At 40.5% G+C, this 22621-nt stretch overlaps 1 protein-coding gene across 26 annotated transcripts in view; it reads left to right on the top strand.

Moving 5' to 3' along the window:
• Positions 1-2872: 2872 nt before the first annotated feature.
• Positions 2873-22621, top strand: part of NRCAM (neuronal cell adhesion molecule) — a 165945-nt gene continuing 146196 nt past the window's right edge. For 25 of the 26 annotated variants that reach the window (XM_074870346.1, XM_074870348.1, XM_074870353.1 and 22 more), the window contains exon 1: positions 2873-3074. The gene's annotated coding sequence lies outside the window, so the exon portion shown is untranslated. Of the gene's footprint in view, positions 3075-5561; positions 5581-22621 lie in introns of those variants that run through there. The other variant, XM_074870325.1, reaches the window with a different exon arrangement.

Raw genomic sequence — 22621 nt, forward strand, 5'->3', positions numbered from 1 at the left:
AAAGCTGCAGAAAAAGCCTAACAGATTAACGTAGAAGGCGGCAGTAGATAGCTAAGTGAATCAAGGTTGATATTAAAGCAACATGAAGACTAAGCCACTACGTTTGGAACTGCCCATCCATGGATATGATTGCAGCAGGCAAAGCGAGGAGAAATGCTACAAAAAGTGGTATGATGACTACAGAAAAGATGCCAGGCAGCAGAGAAGAACTCTGAAAGCTTAATATTCCTTCAGCCGCACAACCTCTGCTTATCATACAGGCTGTTGTTGTTTATGCCAACAAGCCCACCTGTTTCTTTTTGCTGGGTGCCACCATCCTACTGCCAGTATGGATGGCACTCGTCCACAATAGTGGATGCCATCACCAGCAGAAGTAGCTCCTAGCTCTGTAACGGACTGTATAAACCTTTGAATTTACTTGTTTACTGATAATTATATGTATGTCACCATTTGGAAAGTTCTGCTTTGTGCTACTGAATGTGTGTATTTGTTTATCTCGGTAATACAGAAAATACAGAGTTTAAATTCTTAGGGGAATCATAAGGGTATAATCATACCAGCTGCAACATTTCAGCCTAATCATACATCAATATAGAGTTGTTTATTACATCCTCCCTGCAACAGTGAAATCTCTCATTTATTTGGTTTCTGTGGTCTAACTTGCTCCAAGTGGTTTGCCACAGCCCACTGGTTTATGCTTATAAAATTCAGTACATTTGACATCCAAATACTAACCAGATCTTTGCTCCTACATTTTAAGAAAGTCAACCTTTCAACTCAAGTCTTTCTGGTGAAGTGTCCTTCAGTTCTTCAGTCCACCTCCTGAAGGTTTGGCCACCATGTTCCCCTGGGAATCTGTCAAGGAGGCAAAAAGACAGCTGTCTGAGAAATTATCCTTCTCTCAGCATTTTACACCCATATCTTCTCAAAGCCATACTCTCCGTATGGAATACAGTAACTCGGAAGCAAAGTCAGGCAATATCCTAATGTTTCAGGCCCCCTGTTTACACATTGCTGAATGTTTACTTAGATTGTAGTGTTTTTGTATTTAAGATTAAATAAATTAGTTTGGAACATGGGAGTTGTATAGCAAAAAAAAAAAAAAAGCATGCAAACAAACAAGAGTAAAGTACATTTAAGGGTACACAATAAATTCAAGCCCTTACTTCCCTTTCTTTATAAAATGGATTTTCTTCAAATCCATCTAATCTTCTTTGCACATTCAGGTCTCAAACAGTAATATCCTGGTCTCAGATTGATAGAAGCTCGAATATCTCCAAAGTCTGAAGCAGTAGTGTCTGACTTATTGTTTAACCCTTGGATATTTATATGCATGTGCTATATCATTTATAGAATCTGTTCTTCATCTAGAGTGTTGTTTTTCAGTAGGTCAGCTGTTCAGATTTAACTTGCCAGAGTCATAATGGGGTTTCTGCAGAGATGCAGGGTAAGGGCTTTTTTGCTCATCTTGGGCATTGCGTTTTGCACTATTAAGTTATCACTGTAGAGTTCACCTTGAGAGCTGTTTTCTGAAATGTGTAGTAAAGAGTTAACCACTATAAAAGTTGCCACCTTGCAATGCACAAAAGGCTATTCCTAAAATGGCTGAGCCAAAAGCAAGTTCAGCAGTGGCAGATAATCACATTTACTACATCTTAAACATAGACTTGGATTAATTTCGAGCAAAACTGAGCATAGCCCATAGAAGTTTAAAGATGACATTAAAATGCTTTCTGACACTGTGCATTAAATGAACTGCAGGATGTGAAAGGGAAAGTGAGCACTGTGAGCACTTCCCAACCGAGAGGTGTGTTCAGCAGAAAGGCTTGTCTGAAATAACCCTCGCGCGAGACTCCTCTCCAAAGTGTCTCTCCAGAGCTTCTCTTTAAAAGATCACATCCAAGCATCTGGCTTCCTGAACTTGTGAAAGGGAAATTTAACCTAATTCAATGTTGCTCTGACTGAAGAACGCCATGGTACGAGCTGTGGGCAGGCCACTGCTCCGCTATTTGCGGCAGTCCCCAGGACAACCGGCATGCCGCGGAGGATTCCACCGCCCCCCAGAAGAAGCCGGCAATGCAAGCCTCTGTCTTTCCGAAGTCAGTTTAATTTACTGTATTGTTGTGCCCACAACAGCCGAAAGTACTGGCTCCAATCCTGCCAACACCCGTGTTTAACTACACACATGTGAGCTGCGCTGCCGAGTTCAATAGGACTATTCTCGAGTGTAAAATAATATCCTTGTCTCCAGTTTAGGAACTAGCTGAAACCATCTATTTAGAGGGGCACTGCCGGGCTAAAATAATGCGTCTATTTAAAACGCCGCCTTTGCCCAGGCCCGCACCGCTGACGGGGGGGTGGGTGTGGGGGTGCCCCGGCGAGGGTTTGGCTTTCCCCGGCCGCGGGGGGCAGGGGAGCGGCCCGCCGTTGCCCGACACGGGCGCTGAGGTGGCCCCGCCGGGCCGGGGGCGGGCCGGTGCCGGTTATCCTCTAGACGCCCCAGAAGTTAGCGCGGCTGTGGGGGGGGGGGGGGGGGGGGGGAGGGGGCGGGGGGGGCGCTGAGAAGGCCGCAAGTCCGCCCTGGCACCGCCCGCAAGTCCGCCCGCAGAACACGACAATGATTTTACCCCGGGGGGCGGAGGGAGGGAGGAAGGGGGGATGTCGGCGGCCGCCCCCAGGCGGAGGGAGCTGGGGGTCGCTCTCCTCCCGGGGCGATGCCCAAGATGGAGCCCGCCGCCCCGCGCCACCTCAGGTGCGAGGGACCGGCACCGCCGCCAGCACTGCCCCGCCCCAGTCTCCCCCACCCCGCGCCTCGCCGCGCGCGCCCCGGCGCAGCTCGCGCAGACGCGCGCCTGCCCCGCCCCCCGCGGGAGCGCGCCCCGCGGTACGGCGGGGGCGGGGGTGCCGGGGAGGTGATAGGCGCGGGAGCGCGCCTGCTTCGGCTCTTCTGGCTGCGCTCTGCCGAGCGGGCAGGAGGAGGAGGAGGAGGAGGAGGAAGAAGAGCAGTAGCAGTAGCAGTGCGGCCGCGTGTCCCCCTCGACCCTCTTCCCCGGGCGGCGGGGCCGCAGCTTCCCGTGAGTACCGGCCCGGCCGTCCCTGTCACTGCGCCGCGCTTCAGGCAGCGGGAGGTACCGCGCCCGCCGCCGCACCGGCAGCCGGTGGCAGCTCCCTGTGCCGCCGCCGCGCCGGGCGGCCGCCCCGACGGTGAGGAGCTACCCGTCCGCGCCGCCCGGCACCGCTCCGCCGTGGGTGCCGGGGCTCCTCGGAGGGGACGGGCGAGCGGGGCGCGGCGCCCCCCCCCTCCCGCCTCACCTTGGGGCGCGGCAGCGGCTGTGAGGAGGCACCAGGTGAGCCCGCCGGCTGCGGGGGCTTTGTGGCGGCGGCCGGCGGGGACCTCCGGGGGGGGGGGGGGGGGCGGCCGGGCTGGACCCGGCGCGTCGCAGCCGCGGAGCGTCTCCGCCCGGGCCGATCGGGCCGGGCGGAGACGCTCCGCGGCTGCGACGCGCCCACATCCCTCGGCGGGTTGGTCGCCATTTCGTGCGCTGGCCGGCGGGGGCGAGGGCCCGACGGGGGCGGTGGCGGGCGGCGGTGTGAGGGGGAAGGAGCTGTCTGTGCTGAAGTGCCGGGATCCGTGTTTCAGCTTCTACGCGTTTATTTGTCAGCTTTATTTATTTATTTATTTGCTTCCCTTCCGCGCTTTGCTTCTTGCGGCGAGTAGCAACGCTGATTTTATTCGGGTGTAAAATAGCTCGAACGTGCCTGGGTCCTGAGCTGTTCCCGTTTGCCCTTGTTTTGCTTCCTCTCTCTTGATGGCGATTAATGCAGAATATTGCAACGAAGTCTGAGCAGTAGATACACTTGCTCTTGGTTTAAAAGTAATAATTAACTAAACCTTCAGCTGCCGCTGAACTCTTCAGCATAGATGTGTTAGTTTGGAAGTCTGAAATGTGTTTAAACCGAGGCTTCCGAGTCTGAGTGTAAACAGTACCTGATTAACAATGCCAAGCTGTTTAAATATTTAAGATCATAGTGTGCTTCAGCCCAGTCAATAAGGCTGTTCCATATTGACGAGTACTCTGTGAAAGGAATGCTATTTCTTAGCTGTCTGTATAGTTAGATAAAACAATGGAAAATGTGGTATGTGACTCTACAGTGGAACCTATAGACCACGAGAAGACGTTCTTTTATCCATAAAGGGTCAGCCTTTCACTGTTTATTCAAAACGACCTCCTACTGACTCAAGAAGCCACTATTAACCACCTGGGTTTCTTTTTTCTGATGTTCCCTGTCTTTGCATATTTCTTTCTCTGATTTTGAGTATTAAAATACATTTTGATTCTCAAGTATATTATGGAAAAGGTAGATGAAACCTGAAAACTTCATTGCATCTAACAGGTGCACTATTAATCATTTCAACTTCTTCCATAATTTAACATAATTGATGTGGTAATTTATGGATAGTAATTATATGGGGCTGGGCATAGAATAGGTCACTGTACACCATCAGAAGGCATCTGGACCTAATTTTGAGTTTGAGAGCAGCGTATATGCCAAGAGATGCATCTTTCCGGTATTCATTGGCAAAGGATATCAGCTGGAAAGAGAAGGATACTATAGTGTTATGTACTAGCTCAAAGGACCTAGAAGTCTGAAAACTGAGTTACGGGTGCAGCATATTTTTAACATTTGTCTAATCTGTTTGATATTGCCATTTGTATGAATACACCTCAGGCATTTGTTTAGTTGATGGTAGTCCTTAGTTTTGAATAGAAATTGCAAAGCAAGGGACCAGAGTTGCTAAAGAGTTTGATACTGACGTCTGTGAAAGTTACTTAATTGAATTTTGAAGTACTGTAAAATTCTCTTGGGTGTCTAAAATTAACTCTCAGACTATATCAATGCAGAATTGGGAAGGTGGTGTATTCTGCGAATATTGAATGTAAGGAAGCAAAACCAGAGAGCTGATTGATGTTGACAGAACTCAGGATCCATTGCATGAATTCGCATTCTGGATTGTGCAAAGGCAATGTAGCAAAAGGAAAACCGTACAGCTGTGTGACCACATTGGATGAGGGGGTAGTGTGTGCCAGCTGGTGCTAACGATGGAGCTAAAACCCTCTTCACAACTCAGAATAAATCCATAATTAATCATACTCATATTGGTATCTTAGTTCTGTAATTAGTCTTACTGGCTATGGTAAAAATGCTCAAAAGTAATAATGTTCAAGGTGAATGAGGTCACCAGAATCTGAGCATTAGTTATCGTTCCTTATCTTCTTGCAGAAAGTGTAACATTTATCACATATATCACATCTTGTTTGATAAGAAGGGTTGTAATAAGAAAATTTGTCATTTTAAAATGGTCTTTATTTTCAGGAAATGAAATAAACCAAGAAATCCAGTGGATGCTTACTGATACCTACTGTTAGCGTGTAGTGCTTTGGTATTTCTCTCTGGTGCTCAAAAAGGTGACAGCAGAAGCTTTAGTAACCAAGTTAGAGTTTCTTGGGGTTAATGAGATGTCTCTCTAATTGACAGATTTTATTGGTTTGAGGATTCCGATTTCAAGTCAGGAAAAAGGTAATGCTAGTCTCCTCATTCTTCCTGCTGTAGAGAAATGAGTCTCCATGGTATCTGGACATAAAACATACTGAATACACTAAGGGTTTGGGTTTTTGTTCATAGATTATTGCACAGCTCAAATAGCTCAATCAGCCTAAAAATTAAACCTGTTTTGCCTGCGGCTGTGGAATTGCTGTTAAGTCTGTAGTTTTATCCATTTGTCTCAAATCACACTGAATTGTGATTACTTACCTTCCATTATATTGGAACACTACAGTAAAACTGTGCTGTTCAGTTTTCACTGGATATGTTCATTTTATGTTTTACGAACAGAGTTGGTAAAATGGGGAGCCATACAGAGAAAGTATATTTCAGTCATGTAAGCTGAGGGAATAATGTAGGAGGTTGTCTGCTGGGCAATATGCAATGAATTTGATTTTGCCTTCCTGAGTGGGCTGATAGTATTCAAAAAATTCAGTTATACTTTCTCCACAGTGATAATTTGTTGCATTTTAAATTGGTAAGTATGTGTATTGCCTATTCAGTTTAGTATTAAAGATACTGTAACTTATGCATTTATGAATATTGTCTTGTAAATATAATATTAAGGGAATTTGTAAAGAGTTAATCTCCAATAATAAGATTAACACGATGCACCATAAGTTTTGTCCTACTGTTTGTTAACCAGAAAAGGATAGTCGCAAGCTAGCTATATTGCTTTCTTCTGAGCTACTGGAGGCTGGCTGAGCTTTCAGTTATTTACTTCAATAGAAAACTGAAAGGGAAAAAGTGAACAAAGGAGGTCTGTTTTGCCTGTCCCACTTGCTGGGCTGTTGTCTTTGCCCTTTTCAGTGAAGGAGGGGGTAGAGCTGGGTCAAAGTTGAAGAACACTGAAAAGGAATTCAAGTCTTATATTGAAATGTGAATGATAGCTTAGTTTGAGTGCCGAATGCGTTTGTTTGAATTGATTTTTTTCTATCTGTGGAAGCTTTAACTGACAGATGGTGATGGACTGGCATATAGACTGCTAGAAGGTACTGCTAGATATGTGTTCAGACCCCGATTAAGATGCTCAGTAAACAAGTGCATATCTGATGAGGCTTTTAATACTGGAGATACTGATGCTAGACACTGTGCGACACACTAGACATTTGATTGTGCGAATTAAGGGCAGGCCCCTGCAGCTGGCATACATTCAGGCTTACTTGTCTAGCCTAATTGCATTGCAAATACTCCTCTGGATTGCTCTTTAGCTTCTCCCTTCTAGTAAATGTTGAATAAGTACAGAAATGTTCATCTGGATCCTCTATTAACTGTTGTAAGAAGCTTTCAAATTTTTTTGTTTTGCTTTATGAATCAGGGTAAATGTATCTTAGTATTCCTTTTGTGAATACACTGTTTTCCTACACTGTTTCAGTTTTGAAATGGCTCAATTCATAATGTGATTACAGCTTTCCCCTTGTTAACTTTTTAGTATGGAAGCATAACAGCTTGAATTATAAAATGTTTCTGTAAGAGCTCACAGTACCCCCATTCTACTTTAAGCAACAAAACTTTATATAAAAAGCAGCATTTCAGGCAGAGCATCTCGGATGCACAGAAATAGCCAAGCAAGGAAAAAAGGCCAGTTCAACTTATGAGGACGTGATAACTTTAAAAAACAGCCCCATTAGAAGGGAACTAGCTTGTCAATTAAATCATACAGAATTAGTACAAATGTAGTCTCTCTAAATTCGGTAAATATTCATGTAAGATTGCTGAATTTGGATGTGTCCCAAAGGGAATACAGTTGTCCTAATACTTTGTCTATACTGCTAGCTATATATAACCTTTTCATTTCCTCTGGTTTAAAGTATGTCATTGTTACTGCTTAACAGCTTGTTTAAGGAAAACAAAAGTTGATCCGTAACTTCCTTGTTGTAGGAGTTAAGTCTTTGGCTGCTAATTAGGCTTTTCCAGACAGCCACCCAAAATATTAACATCCCATTTTCCTTTAGACTTAGCTTAAGACTCCTCCTAAGAGGAGCTGGTAGTGTTTATACATGAGTACAGATTTTCTTTGTCTTGTTGAACTGTGCCTCTCACTTCTAACTTCCCTTTTTCCGTGTTTTCAGTGTTGCTGTTTGTCCAAGTTGATTCTGAGGGTTCATGTAAAGGAGTTGCCTTTACAGTGTCACAACACTGTAGGGCTCCATGTGTCTGTGTGCATGCGAAGGTATTGTAGATAATCAGTTAGTGCAGAAGCCAGCTATTGTAAAATATTTGGAGTCAGGGAATGGTTCTGAGGGTGGAGAATAATACCATGGAGTTAACTGACCAGTGCATAGACACTGGCCAAGGGAAGTCTTCCTGCTAAATATTGTAGCGTGGGAAGGGTAGTAGAAATGAACAACATCCAAAGAAAGAGGCTGAAGATAATGAATTGGGGGTGGGGGGTGGGGACAGGGGATCCGTGAGGAGGACTACTGTATGAGGAGAAGGATGAAGAACAAAATGTATTATTGACTTTTGCATTAGAAAGTAAAGGTAGAAGTGAGGGAGTTGGCAATAAAATTCACCAGAAATCTTAAAGGGAAAAGGCAACAGTCTTGGGAGCTCTGAGTAGAATAGATCAAGTGGGAATATACATACAACTCGTGTATAAAAGTGTGTGGGATGAAGCAAGGGATAGCTCCTCGGTGTGAAGTGGGAAGTGCAACCAGTCCAGAGGGAGGGAAGAATTTTTAAGAGCATGTCAAAAGCAGGGAAATGAGTTGCTTGAAGGGGAGCAGAAGAAGAAAAACAAGAATTTGTTTTACTGTTGGTGAAGGGTTGGGTTTTTTTTTGGCTAGGAAGTATCAAATCAAGCAATTTTAAGGAAAACTTTACATAGCTCTGTTATCTTCATGGCATATTTCCTGTCATGTAAAGGGCTTTTCAAGAGTGTTTAGGAATTGAGTGTTGTTCATCAGTAGGCTTGTACACCACAAGTTACCCTTTGTAACAGGATAGATGGTTCTCCTCTTTATTACTTCTCCAGTTTTAAGAAGGACTAAAAAGTGGGGTTTCCTGCCCTGCCGCTGTTCGCATCTCTAGGGGAATCAAAATACAGGAGATGCTTGATGTGCCTTCCCCGTTACAATTTTCAAGGGATAGCGGGAAGAGGTGAACTTGTTTTGGGTGGGATAAACAGGTTTAGTGACTTGATTACTGCCACTTTGAGTAAGCTGGAATTTGTGGGTCCCTCCACACACACACCCACCCACCATAGACCGATGCTGTGATGTCTAGACAAACTAAACATACAATAGGAAGTTTAACCCCCTTGAGTTGCTCCTCTTTTCTTGAAAATGGAAGGTATTTTTTTGTTGTCAGCTCAGCTGAATTTGGGAATTTTGTTGCAGTTGTTACCTGGCCACATACAATCAAAATCTGGTTTTGCTTTGGGTGAGATTAGATGTTAATGGGCTGTGCTAGCCATTTCACTGTTTTTTAATCTGTTCTGACTAGGTATTTCTTACTGAAGCTTGGAAAAGGGAGATGTATTCCTTTACCTTTCCCATCCTTTCAAAATTGTACAGGACTTGAGTAAGTTTACAACAGGGCAGCTCTGCTTTAAAAGACAAAAGAACAGAAATGAAGTTTTTGCATGTAGTGTTGGATAAACTGAGGCCTCTAGTCACTTGAGTCTTGGAGCAGTAATTTTTGTGTTCTGGGTCTGGCTGCTGTGAAGAGTTGTGTTCTCCATGGATGGTGAGCATTTTCAGTTATGAGCAATTTAATGGTTCCAGTGTGATTAGCTTTTGTTGTTGTTGTTAAATTAGTTCAGGACATAATGGCAACCCATTTTCCACATCGTGACTTGAGTTCTGAGTAACACTAAAAGCCAGAGTCTGCATTGTGATGTGTTGTAGAGTCCTGTCACGTTCTGAGGAAGTTGTTGCTTTCTCTGGAGCGTGGGGAGATGATTTCAGTATTGCAGTGATCAAGTCTGTAAGTTGTGAAGACAGGAGCCCTTGTGACTGGAGATGTTGGACAGGATATGGTCTTTTCACCAGACGTAAAAGATTTCCACTTCCATTTACCACTGTATTTATTTATTATTCAGCTATAGTGAAGTTCAGAGACACACCCAAGATAGGGAATTTTGGCAGTGAAGGTGGAAGTGGGAGCATATGTTCTTGGGGCTGTTGCAGAGCATCCACAGTCTTCTGAGCTCCTCTTTCTGTTGCAGGTGTCGCTATTCTTCCCCAGGCATAGGTCTGGTTAGGACATAGGGGCAGATGAGAACTATTATCACTGTTACTGCCACCCCATCCAAGTAATACCACAAGGGTGCTTGGGACATCTGTGGGGATGTGAAGGAACCCACCACTCATATTGGAGTACGTACCATATTGGAGTATACCAAGATATTGTTTGCCTTGCTTTTGGCTACTCATGAGCTGGTTTTTGGCTAGACATCTAAAACAACCAACAAATCCGATGTTAGTGTTCTACATACCAAGTGTGGTTTGAATCCTCCTGAAGTTTGTGTGGTTTTTACATCATCTAATGTCCTTAAAAGCATCAAATAATGAGGGAGAGAGGATTCCACCTACTGCTTCTGTGATGATGAAAGCTTATAGCTGGGAAACAGTTTTCTCTAACTTTTTCCTGGATATATAATACAGAGTAAGTGGGAAAGCTGCATGACTGCTCCCCTGTCACATGAACTAATGTGGCTGTTGGAGGAGCCATGCTAATAACTGGACTGCAGACCCTGGTCCTTCCTTATTGAATGTTTTTTTCCATATTGATCTTGCATGATATACAAAGTCATGGAAGTTTCTATATAGCACAACTCTGACACCTTTAATATCCAAAGAGTCTTTTAAATATCCATCTTTTCTATCAGAAGGGTTTCATGTATTTATGGACCTTGGATTATAGTAGCCAACATTTCAATGTATTACAAGGTGTATCATATTCTAGACAGTACCAAACATATGATCTCATATAATCAATACAAAATGAAACTTCAGGTGTTAGTCTGGTAAATTTTTGCAATTTTTCTGCTTTCCTGTAGTTTGAGTGCTTTAAAAATTGGTGTCTGAACTTGCTTTTAGATATGGATGAAATGAGGAACATCTTAAATTATGTACTGGCTATTTCTGCATGATAAAGTTGAAATATAAGCAATTACATAACTGGAAAGCAAGCCAGCCTAAAAGCTAAATTATCTGTTAGACCTTGTAGGTGGTAGTTGTATAAAGTGCATTTTTAACTTAAAGATAATGTGGGAACATATAAAGGTGAGAATGACCACCAGAGGGCAGACACATTGTTTAATGACTCCAAACCAAAATCCATTGAAAGGAGACTGCCTAAGCCTATAAAAATACAGGGAGATAATGGTTGAATAAATAACAGTATAGATGCAGAGAATTTAATAAACATTAAATAGTATTATTTACTTTCATCCTACACTGACAAAATATATATCTGCTTAGAACTCCCTTGTGGTTTGGTATTCTTACAGTGGAAATCAGAACAGTTCATCAGATCATGTAGTCGAACCTGTAAATGATGAGTTGTTATACTTAACCCATTTACCTTTATATTGAGTCCAGTAATTTTAATTCAAGCATGTTTTCCAGGACCATGTTCATCTTCATTTGAAAATTAAAAGTAGACTCCTCTCTCAGTAGTTTCTCTCTTGTAGTTAAAGAATAATTTAATTCTGTCTGAATTAAAGTTCATGTTTTCACAAAGATCCCCCAGAATTTGCATATTCTTCTTTTCCTTTTTATTATTAATAACATTTATGTCCTTTAAAGTGCATAATTTTGCTCTTCAGAGTATCATGGAAAAGATTTAACATTATGGGCCTAAAATTAACTACTTCAATAAAGTAGCCTTTTTTAGGAATGCTGTGCTGTCGTTTTTAGTGAAGGATGCTGCTCAGTAATTTTTATTTAGTTTTCTTGCTAGAAATGTAGGTGCTTAATTAAAGCATCTCATATGTTGGCTTTTACTGCTCATGCACCATCTCAAGTTATAGTGGTAGTGTCTTGTCTTTTGCTTTCCTTACAACAACTGTCTAGGTTTTAGAGGAAAATAATTCAAAGTTTTTATTCCATTGTTTCAAAGTCACAGTACTCTTTAGAGGCAAGTCTTAAGAGCTTTGGTTGCTCTCTTGGGGTCTCAATTCTACCATCTGTGCTGCAGTGAAGCGTTATCGAAATAGCCTTAAATGCTGCCCCAGATTTCCAGCTTCCTCACTGTCATTTCCAGCAGACAGTTTCCTTAACAGTAGGATTTATGAAGAGGTCTTTTGTAAGATGGTTTGCAGATATAATCCTCAAAACTTTTTCTGAAGGAATTTCTCCAAGTTACTTCTAAAGTTTTATATACTTTTTCACAACCTTCTCACCCCTTGACATTGAAATATGGGAGTAGGTTTCTCATTGCATCCAGGGAAATGTACTAGCAGAATTGACAGCATTAGACATTCCAGAGTATCATAGGAGTTAATGATTTATTGAGATTTGTATCTTCATAGTTCACTTGGCTAATGGGTCCTAGCTTTTTTTTTCCCCCTTCTGTCTAGAAGCCTAGAAACATCTAAAATAAACCTGAGTTGCTCTTAATAATCGGTTGATTTTTGCATCTGGGTTTCTGAAAAACTCAGTTAAAGTTCTGAGACTTGACAACTCCCTACAAGGGCTGAATTCTGTCCCTTAAATACAGTACCAGAAACACTATTACTGAGAACACATGCAGTATCTGTAATCTGTTGGAAGTTAAATGGCGCCAGTGCTAATGCAAAAGTTAGCATTAGTAGGAAGATTAGCCTTTATGTTCATTATATATACACTTACATGTGTTTCTTTTCTCTTCTGAGGTAAAGCTGTCCTATAAGAGTCAAGGGTCTCTGTGAGTTTCCACACCCACCCCTCACCCCCCTGCTTAGTTTAACTGAGGTTATATTGAAGGACACATCAATGGTTAATAACAAAACTCATGACAAAGAAGTTTCACACAGCAAGTTAAATTAAATACTAGTATTTTTCTTACCTTAGATGAGAAAGTTCAAATTGCAAACTAATACATAGCTTCCTGGTTTGACTGCTAATAAAAAGACATATTAATTGGAATGTAAGAGATAAGGGTAAGAAAGTGCTGAAACAAGAAGAAAGTGTGGAAGATAACAAAGTGAGGGGAGATGAAGCAAAGAGAAGAGGTCTATTTAAGTACATACAAATAGCTACTAACAGAATACAGCTATGATTTCTTGTTTACTAAAACAAAACCCCAAGCTACTGTTTTAAGGAATGATGCTCATAACTATATTGTCTGAATTGTCAAAGAATTAAGTTTTAAAAAAAAAGTGCAAAAAAGAATCAGTTGTAAGATTCTTCTCATAAAGACTGCACATCTGTTCCTTGTCTTGCTCCTCACAAGTGGAAGAATGACCTTTCACTGATGGGGTCTTGATCTAGGCTTCAGGGATTATTCTACACGCTTTTATATATATATATATGTATGTATGTATGTATGAAAGATCCGAATTGTGACGAATGCTGTAATGAAACTGCGAGTTAGTACAAACAGGTGTTTCTCTGAATATGCAGAATAATGCTGATCCCTGAAGATGAGTGCCTGACTTCTCCTGGATCATAAAGGATGGAGTGAGACATGTGTTTCTGAATACATGTCTGTAATAATAGTTGAATGTTTGTTTTCATTAGTGGGAGGTTTTATCTGTGGCTGTGGGAAATAATTTATAATTCACTATGGTGAGCTAATGCATTACTTTGACCAATAGTTGATATTTTTCAAATAGAATTCAGATTAGTGGAATTATGAATTTGTATTTTGTAATTAATTACTTGATTATAATTAGATTCATTTTTCCCCAGTTTCAATATTAATTTAGTTTTATAATTAACAAAAAAGGAACTAAATTGATACTGTGTTGGCATTGCCTTGAAATATGACTTGAAATATTAAACATTTTATGTACTTTTAAATATATTGCCATTCAACATTAAATATTATCTGTCAAAAATAGAGCTGTTGATAATTTTTAACACTAAATATTGCTGGAAAAAAAACCCCATTACTTTTCTGATAGCACACAAAATGTAACCCAGCGTTGGTAATGTAATTCGGTTTCTGAACGCTAATCCTCAAACAAAGACTTGTGTAGCATCCAAAATGAAACACTTGCAAGTCTGTAAGTAGGACCCAGAAGAGCAACAATTTTTAGTTCCCTTGTCTTTATCCCTTCATTGCTGTTTCTACCATCCTATGATAGATTTTTAAATACCTGCTATTCAGACACAGGCAAGTAATTAGTATGTAAATCTTACTTTGAGTGCAATTGTGTAATAGGAGGCACAGAACTGTAAAACAAAAATTAAAGGTTCTTTTTAAGAAGGTTTACATACTTAAATATAATTAGACAGTCAGACTTTGAAGTCAGTATCTTAAAACCTTTGCTTGCTGTATAATGACTTCGGAGTTTTCATATAAAATTATTTTGCAAATTTTGGTGTGTTCTTTGAGGCTGTGGCTATCTGTCCATACACTACCAGTCCTAATGAGATTGTAATTTATAATTACAGCTCCTAGACACAATTAATGAGTGCTATGGAGTACAGCTTTTTAGCACTTATGTTTTTAAAGAATATCAAAGCTTGCTCCGCTAAATATATTCACGTTGGTCAGAAAAGAAAAATGGTTATACTGTTTAAAAGCAGTGTGTGAAAGGACATGTTTAGTGTAAGAATTCTACTTTCAGAAATATTTCATAGAGCGTCCTTCACTTGTCAGAAGTTTTCTTTGCTATTAATGAAGCTGGATTTGAGGTCCTTAATCTTATTTGGGATATGGAAAGGAAAACTTGGATTTATATCCAGCTAGTTCAATTCTGAATAGTGCTTCAGTACTGGAAGGCTAACAGCTATATTGTAAAGAAAATGTAACATCCTGCAGATGGCCGAGGGAGTTGGCGCCATCAGAGTTTGGAGAACCAGCATGGCTAGATTATCTTCACTGACTTGATCTTCAGCATGAATGGATGATGTTCTGTTGTAATCTAATTAATAATTTGATTAACAAATACAAAACTTGATGACAGAGAGGTGATGAGTTTTGAGACTTTATTTCGTTACATTTTGAAGGGAGGGATGGAGCTTCCCTCACACATCCAGCCAACTGCCCTGCGAATTGATAAGGATTCTAGTGTTACACTGGCAATTTGTATTCATTAGAAGTATCATCATACAGTAGCTTTAAATAAAAGGCTTTCCATTACATGTATTTCTGTTTATTCTCCAAGATGTGATTTCTGCTAAGGTTAGTTTATTTGTATTTATTTTCCAGGCCATGTATTAATTGTACTATAAATCTAGAAGTGCCCAAATTGGCTTCCTGTGAGCAAGCTTAGGTCAGAGAGCGGGAGTTACTTTCATGCAGTGCTGTCTGATTTGAGGTCAGTATTAGCCAAGAAATTTGTGTCTATTACAGAGTGTTGTTCTTCAACTGTATTATGCCTGTGGTTTTGGGTTTTGTTTTTGTTTTTTTTTTTTCCTTTATTATCTGACCCCTCTACTTCCTTGGATAATCTGCTGTTTAAGGTTAGTGGGGGGGAAATGAAGGTGGGAATGACACCTTATGAGGTGATGACTGTATTGCACATCAGCACCAGTTCCCAGCTAATCCTAAAGTGTAACCTGTGTGTAAGATATACTGCCACCCATCACTATCAATTCAAGACAGTTGGGGTATAAAGGTCACATCTAAGGAAAAACTGTTGGAATCACTTCATGGTGTATATAAAGAAATAAAAATAAAAGCTAACATGAGTGTTGTGGTTGTTTTTTTTTTGAGAAGCTGGAGTTGTGAAGCTGATTATACTTGGACTGATCTGAGAACTTGTAGTGTAAGTGGTAGATGAAACCTTCACTCAGGGAACACTGTTCTAATCCTGTCTGGGTAGTATTTTAAAGTACTTGTGGGAACACTGGTGATAGAGTGTATTTACTTCCAAGTATTTGAGAAATTCATGGGGTTTTATTTTTCCATCTGGTGTCATTACTTTAAGATTACATGAAAATACCTCAGCCTTTCTGATCTGCTGTCTATGCAAAATGGGAGAAATGCCTCTAGGGTTAATCTGAATTTTGAATTGGGCTTTTGATTACTTTCCATCATTTAGTTCAGTGCAACTTTGATAAAACAAATATTTCTAGGTATTATGCCAAAAACCTTTATCTGGAAACCATTAGGGAAGCAACACAGATGCAGATGAAGTAGGCTTAACGTGATGACACATGTTGGGAAGTGACTATAGTGTTTTCCTTGAAAAAGACAATGTAATCCTTTTTCTCCAAATAACTTTCCCGATATTGTTGCACAGTCAGACAGCTGTTTGTTTAAAGGGTGGGTGGGAAAAGCAGTTGACTGGTTTCTGTTGTGTTGGGTAATGCTCATCTGGGGAATCTAATCTCTCGATAGGGTCTGATGGTCCTTTACCGGATGGTGATGGGAGTCTCTTCAGCTGGATTAGATGAGACTCCACAAAATGTTTTCTGCTGTTTATCCACGATCTGTTTCTCTTGATTACATTAAGCTCTGTAGGAAACATTTCCCAGCTGTCTTGCGTATATACAGGACACTGCTACGTAACCAGAACAGTTTTGGCTGCCTTGGGGAGTCTCTGTGAATGTTGGATTCTTGACCAGGGATGCTATTCAAACATTTAAGCATACAAGCAGCTCCTCTCAGTTGGCCTATGCACAGCAGGAGCTGTCTGGGGAAACTTCAGGGACTGTCCACAATTCCCAGCTGGAGAGGTCCTGTTTACCAGCTGCCTTGTTGTAAAGGCAGGTGGGAGTTCAGTCAGTCACCATGCTGCACAAGGGACTGATTTGAGAGATTTCAGCAAAACAGTTCCTGGACCATGCTGGGAGCTGGTGAATAAGTGTGCTGTGTATGCACACAGACACAGGCCTGATACTTAGGACTCTAACTATAGGACGCACTTTAATGCTTTTTCTTTGCCTTCACAATTACAAATTCTATAGACCTTGCCACAATATATTGTTTTAGACCATAATTTGATAGTAAAATCAAGATAAATGAACTGATACACACTTGAAAAAGCCTCTGGAAAAAATCTGCGGTATTTTGCCTTTTTTATGGAAGCACAGTATGTCTTAAGTTTTTATACTAGTGTTTATTGCTAACTTTACAGCCATTGCCATTAACAGCATGTAATGTTTCAAATAGCATACTATAGCTTCTGAAATTGGAGGTCTTTATTCTGATGGCAGCAATGGTGTAAAAATGTTAGTACTTTGTCAAGACAGTGTAGCAGTAGAGTTGAGCAATGGGAAATTGAAGCAAGCATCTGAGCTTCCAGTTGATAAAGGCTGGGAGAGTATTGCCGTATTGCCACAAATGAATCCTCCTCCCTTGGGCATCTGCTTTTAGCTGCTGTCAGAGATGAGACCTTGGGCTAGGTGGATCTTTGTAATTATGCTAAGTGAATGCCAGACTTGGTAGTACATGCAGCACTTTTATATGCAAATTTAAAGAGAACATCAGACTTTTAAAACTAAACACTAAGAAATGTCAGTGTAATAATTGAACATACCTGTGAACGTAGCTCTCTTTGTGTGTTTGTGCACACTAAGAGTGAAATCCTGTCCTAACTTAAATTCAGCTGTACCAGAATTTGAACTATTTGGTATAGGGTAGTGAGCCAGTCTGCCCCAAACAACTTTGTTTTAGCATCTTGCCTCATGTTGAGAAATAAGAACTCTCTGAAGACCGGTCCAATGAAGTGCTTGTCTTTCTTTCATTGAAAGCATTAAAGAATCATTAGGATACTGTATCTAACTTTTTGAATTTGTTCCTGTGCTGAAGAGGGTGGGAGGCAAGTGTTTAAATCATGTGACTTCCCGAAGTCCCTTCCAACCTTAACTACTCTCTAATTCTGTGATATGTCCTGTCTCCGTTTCAGAACAAGTCTGTCTGTACTTCTCTGGGTGGACATTTCAGAAGTATTGGAAGGAAGAGCACTCTTTTTCCAGTGATTGGGGCACAGAAGTGGGAGATCTTGTTTCCGTTCTTTTGCTGGCCTTCACGGGGTCTCAGTCACTTCTGTTCTCTGTGTCCTAACTCTCAGGACCCAGGGTATGCTGTGTGAAAGTTTCCATCTCTTCTGAGCCCCTGTGCAACAGGGAATGGCTGGAAGAACTGGTATGACAGGTCGTGCTCTCTGATGAGCCTGCATTCTGTAGTAAATCAGCAGCCCTGCTCAACCAGCTCTTCTCACATGGGGCCTGAAGTTGGATTTCCCATCCTTAGGTATGTGCTCTAACCACCTGGCTGAGGAGAAAGTAGGCAGGAGTGTCAGCATTTCTGCTTCTCAAAAGTAGTTGTGATGCCCATTACATCTGACTTTTCCATTTCTCCTAGAGAACTCTCGTAGACTTCAGGTTCTTAATCACATCTACTTAGCTGTAGAGTAGTACACAGAAAATAAGTGTTTATCCACCCAAACTATGTGCTTCTGTGTACAGGGGGATGAATGAAGTCAACTCTGTGAAATTCTAAGGCTGAATTGGGACTTGTGTAGTATACTTGGGTACCTGCCTACATCCTGGGACTTTTTTACGCTACCTACTGAATTGCTGTTCAGAATTTAAGTGGGATAAGGTGAATTAGCATTAGGTTTAATATTAACTTCCCACCCTAAAGTTATAATCATTTTATTAATGGCAAAACTTTGTTACCATCCCATCCCCCATGGATGTGAATAATTCACCAAACTGGAACATCAGGCTCTAGTTTAATTTCCTAGGACAAGTGGTGATAGTTCTCTAATTTAATTTGTATTTGTACTAAAAGACTGAACTTCAGTTCATTCTGCACTGTTTATGTATACCACAAATCCTACAAAAGGACTACTCATAAAATAAAAAAAACCCAAAAGCAGTTCTACTACATGAGTGCAACTCCTGGTTTGATGTTGCATTTGTTAATAGAAGACATTGATTTGATGTCACAAGTATTTTTAACAGGATTACAAAATGCAAATAGCATTATGTAAGACAGATTACCTATGGCTTTAATACAGGATTGTTTTCAAGCCAGAGGCTACATTTTGCAGGGTTATGTATGTTTGTTTATAACCGAGCACATTAGGATTAGGCTCAGCAGAATACCATTTTCCAAATCCTTGATATTTTCAGGTTAGATTACTTCATTTTTTAATTTAAAATTATGAATTTAAAATCTCAATTGTGATTATATTTTGAACAGCTTTTAAGGTGGATAGCTTCTTTGTTTAGGATCATTACAAAAAATCTGATTTGCTTAGGTAAAATCAGAAATTGCTGTTGTCCATCATACCCCCCTGTAACTTCTTTCCTAAGGCAGAGAGACACTTGGTTCCAAAAACAACACAAAAGACTGAATGCATTTCTTGTACGGCAGGACGTATGTGGATGACATGTTCCACTGCCAAGCAAATCGGTGAAGTGTTAGTTTTGTACTGAACCACAAAGAAAATCCTACAGGCAGTTCAACTCCAAATAATTTCTAAAAAGCCTCATATGTACAGTACCAGAAGTTCTTGACCTTTTAGTGAATGAAATTTCAGGAAGCTTACACAGCTGGCACAGAACAGCTTCATGTGACTCTGCATTGTTGTCATTGCTTTATGCTCTGAATGCCTGAAATGTGCCACTCCCTATTTGACAGACATGAGAAAAAAGCCAAAGTCTCTTACAAAGGTAATGTTTCCTTCTGGAAAGCTAAAATGTTTGATGTACTCAGCAGCCAAGTTTCCCTTTAAACAGGCTTAACTGGAAGCATGCTTTTTGTCCCCCCCAACTAGTTTCAGTTTTTGTGTTTCACTGTGGTTTATGCCCAGTTTCATTCAAATATGTTGACATCTTCTAGTTTGAGCACCAGATTTCTTCCAAACCTTTATTACCCTGATGTTTTTCCCAGGGAAACATGTGGCAGCGTTTCCTGCATTACAAGGTGCATTTAATATATACAGGCCAAGGAAGAAAAAGCAGAAACTTAAGAGGAAAAAAAGGACTTGAAGCACTTGTGAAATGTTAGTATTGCACATAAATATACAAGCAAAAAAACCCCAACCTATAGCTTGCATGTAGATAGTTTCTTCCTTCTATTATAAAGAATAAAGGTTTTCTTGTATTCTGTGACTTGTGTTCATCTCTCTTATTACGACTAGATAGTTTTCCCACTGGCTTAGTTTTCATTTCTGCAGAGCTCTGTTCTATGAGTACCAAAATATAGCTCCCAAATGCTACAGGCCATAAGGAGTTTGAGTTTTATGGAGATAATCAGAGCCTATCCTTTTAGAAGATAAATTGCTGTAATGTTCTCAATCTGCCATTTCTGTGTAGTAGTCAGATGGATACTAACATGCTCCTCAGGGGGATGATAGTTATTTCTGAGAAGTGGGATGCTGACTTTCAGGACTTTTCATTGATGATAATTTCTGGTAAAAATTGGCTGTAAGACACCTTAAGAAAAGTTCCTTTTAAGTGATTACATAGAACTTACATTCAAAGAGATAAAAATACAATGGGGTATGAAGTTTTACGCTCCTTAAATGCCAAGGAAGCAAGCTGAGAAAGTCCATGGCTTCCTGCTAAATTCAGGTCTTCCTGTATCCCGCAGTTTCAAGTAGGCAGGAAATAGTCCTGGAGACATTGTGCTCTTGGCTCTTAAATGACAGTCTAATCAAGGACATACCTGTGATTTGCATGGCTTTCACATCTCTGCTCTTGAATATATGGGACCAGTTTGCTTATGGGACCAGGGTAATGCTTTCTTGTTGTGCTCATGGTCTGCCTTCTGAAGTGCTGAAAGTGCTGAAACATAGAAGAGGGACAGTATTTGGAATGGGGGAATGAAATCTGTGTAAAGTCATTTGGCAGCTTGCTCCAGGCAGTAGTGATGCAGTCATTTCATTTAGGTGAAAATGAAGCGTGGGTATTCCCATTGAAACAGAATTATTCAGTGGTGACTGAACATATTTCAGTAACTAAGTCCTCTCAAACAAAAAGAAACTGTAGGGTTGTTTTTTTAACCTTATCTCTCCTATGCTCCTATGCTAACCCCAGACCTTTTTCATGCACTCTTTTAAAGGTATTTTTAGCAAATAAAATTCTGCTATTAGGTTATGTTACAAATGCTATTAAAATAAGTCTTAAAATTGAATTTTGAAGTGACAGTTTTGAAATGCCTGAAAGTGTCGTGCCATACAGACTAATCAAGCTCCATGTCTGTCCTTGTTTCTTGTACTAGACTTATGGACCATGAGTACCTGATAAGATTGAGTTGTTCACTTAACGTGCATGATCTAGGCCTGGATAAGATGCTTAAGCCAGTTTTGTAAAATATTATAAAATGAATTGAAAGAGGGAGAGAATAGTAAGAGAGCTCTGTGATACGGACACTTCTCCTCTTTGCTGGATTAATATCAGTGCACTTGTTAAACTTCATGAAGTTGCCTCTTGTGGTAAATAATGCATGGGAGAAAGAGAAGCGGGAGAATGCAACTCCTTCTCTGTGTTGTTCTCTTCTCCACCCTGCATCCTCAGCTGGCTCTGAATGGGCAGGAGGAGGAAAAAAATTATCTTTCTGAAATGGTTTGTGCAGATTGTTGTCAAACGTTTTCTGTGCCAAACCTACTCAGTTTGTAAAAGGCGAAATGATATGTGTTGAATGCTTGTGGACACGGCAATGTTTATCACTTCATTTCACACACAAAACTTAGGTATCTACCATGGCCTTGAGTTGCAGGGAATTATTTAAAATCTATGTGGTTGGGTTTTTTTTTTAAATATAGATATAAAAAATGCTAGTAGAGAGGAAGTAAAACTTGCCACTTTCATCTTATGAAAGCTGACTTCTCATTTTCTACAAAAGGTATGTCTAGCAATGACTCATGTTTAGAACATTAAACTCTTCTGTGATACTTTCTTTGAATTTTAATTTTCAGAGTGAGGTCTATGAATCTTACCCTTGTATGTGGATCTATTCAGAATTAACATTTTCACTGCAGTTGAAGTAAAACTGAAGTTCAGCATCAGTCTTTTAAATTAGGAAATGTAATTTGTAATGTCCACTATTGTTTTAGGCCTTGCTATAAGGGTAGCTAAAACTACCATTTCCCTTGATTTCTGAATTAATCCATTCTATTGTTCAATACAAGAAGCTGATATTCTTGTGAATTTGTAGCCTCTTTCTTAATGAGCTAATTATAACAGTAAAATTCTTTTAATCATGTATATGCATACATTTTTCCTGTAACATATGGGGTATAAATGAGTCTTTTGGATAAAGAGGTTTTTTCTAGCTCTTGTAGTGAAGACTACAATAGTTGGAACATAAAGATGTATTTAGTATCTGCACATATGGCTTGACCTGTCTTGGTTTGGAGTGCTTCCATCCATTGCCAAATTTGACATTTATTAGTAAATTAATTTATCTTTAGAAGTGATTTTTAAAAAAATCTTTCCCATGTCATTCATATAAGTACAGTTGTTTGTTTGGGTTTTTTTTTAAAAAAAGAAATCTCATTGGTTTTAGTGGCTGGTTAGTCTTGATGAATGAATGGGACTGTTTGGTTCTTAGAATAAACAGTCTGTTGACATAACACAGTCCAAAACTTTTCACGAGTGCTTCCTTCTCCAAAACTAACCACATCTCTCCCCTTGCCTCCAAGTGCAAAACACCTTGATGAATCCAAATATCTGAGATGATTTAGCTCTTGACTACAGTTGCTGGTTCTTGGCTTTTCCAGTACGTACATTTACCAGCAGTCCTGGCTGACCGGGGAGATCCCGACAGATTGGAAATTGGCCAGTGTGACGCCCATCTATAAGAAGGGTCGGAGGGATGATCCAGGAAATTACAGGCCTGTCAGCTTGATGTCAGTGCCCGGGAAGTTGATGGAGCAGCTCATCCAGAGTACCATCACACAACACATGCAGGACAACCAGATGATCAGGCCCAGTCAGCATGGGTTTATGAAAGG

The sequence above is a fragment of the Strix uralensis genome, chromosome 5 (assembly GCF_047716275.1).
Source record: "Strix uralensis isolate ZFMK-TIS-50842 chromosome 5, bStrUra1, whole genome shotgun sequence".
NCBI classification, from domain to species: Eukaryota; Metazoa; Chordata; class Aves; order Strigiformes; family Strigidae; genus Strix; species Strix uralensis.